Raw genomic sequence first — 1,531 nt, forward strand, 5'->3', positions numbered from 1 at the left:
CTTATATGGTGTTTTTAGGGTGGTAATTATACTAATCTGTCCTCAAGCAGCTGATCCACATTCATGAATTTACGCAGCTCGTTTACACACGTTTCCTGAAGATAGAAGAGTTTGTTGAATCTGACGTGACATGTTCGTACGAACCCTTTGTACGAACAAAAGGAAGAGAAATTTAGGAGAAGAATACGAACATGTTCTTGCATGAGGCCCATTGTGAGTATGACTCAGCACTCTATGAGTAAAATTGTGACAGTTGAAGTTTTTCTCTGTTTTGGTTGGTTCCTGGCACTAAATACCTGCAGATGATCATCCTGATGAGCTCCTGGGGCTCACTCTGGTATTTTCTGGAGCTTTAAACCTTCATGTCAGTGTCTTGCAGCAGATCAGTTTGTTGTTTACCTRAGTTACTTACCTTGTGTTCACCTGTGTCTCCTCAATGGTTTTACCTCGACACAATCTGCTTTTGCCTGCCTCCTTGTGCTTACCTTCTGGAAGGATGTCGACACTCAGTCTGCCTGGAAACTCTCCTGTGTTCCTGCCTTCTGGTCTCTCTGCCTGAAGAAACACTCAGCTGTTGGTTGGTCCTCTCCAGGATGCCTGTAAGAGAAAGAGAAGAACATTCCTCAAAACCTGGACTCACCTTGCTTCTTCCACTCTTTCAKACCTGGATCAACCCCACATCAGTAAATAAACTTCACTTACCTTATCTGTCCCTGTGTCTGTTTCCTCGTTCTGCTCACATCTTGACATGTTCTGGTTCTTGTCCAACAGGAATAATCAGGGCACTAACATCTATTTAAAAGAAGTCTGTCCGAAAGATTTTGTAGAGGGGATAACTAAAGACAATAAATAAAGTATGTTGTTATTCATCACCAGTCACTGTTTAACAACTGTGTCAGTTATGCAGGGGACAGTATCACACCAGCACTGACAGGAGATCCAGGGAGAACCAGAGTTCTGAAGGACGTGTTACCTGATCAGACAGATCCACAGATGACCACTCCGAAGATAAATGTGTCTGAGTGTTGTGTAGGGACTGGACCTCTAAACTGGGTTAGTTTCTGTTACAGATTTTTAAATGAATGTTGCAACATCAAAAACTCAGTCTGTTTCATTGTTACACAGTAACACAATCACATTTAACAAATGTGACGATGAATGGCAATGATGACAAATAAAGCAACTTTACCTTTAACATCCAGTGGGTCGTTGTGTTGGGCCTTCCTTTGGAACCATTCAGATTCTGTCTTTTCAAGATGAAGACATGACCTGTTGTCTGCAAGAAACTCTGAGAGAGAGGAGTTCAGAGGTTAGGTGTTGAGTTTACATCCATCCATCCATCTATCATCCATCCATCCATTCATCCATCCATTCGGCCTGTCTGCAAGCCAGCCATTTTTAAGTTGCTTTTCCAAGGTCAGGGCATGGAGGCAGCAGACTAAAGAGGTTCTGGGTCTCCCCTGGGGTCTCTCATCCTCAAAAGGATGTGCACAAAACACTTCTAAAGAGGTGGTGACCAGAAAGCATCCTG

This window comes from Austrofundulus limnaeus, unplaced genomic scaffold (genome assembly GCF_001266775.1).
Source record: "Austrofundulus limnaeus strain Quisiro unplaced genomic scaffold, Austrofundulus_limnaeus-1.0 Scaffold332, whole genome shotgun sequence".
In the NCBI taxonomy this organism is placed as follows: domain Eukaryota; kingdom Metazoa; phylum Chordata; class Actinopteri; order Cyprinodontiformes; family Rivulidae; genus Austrofundulus; species Austrofundulus limnaeus.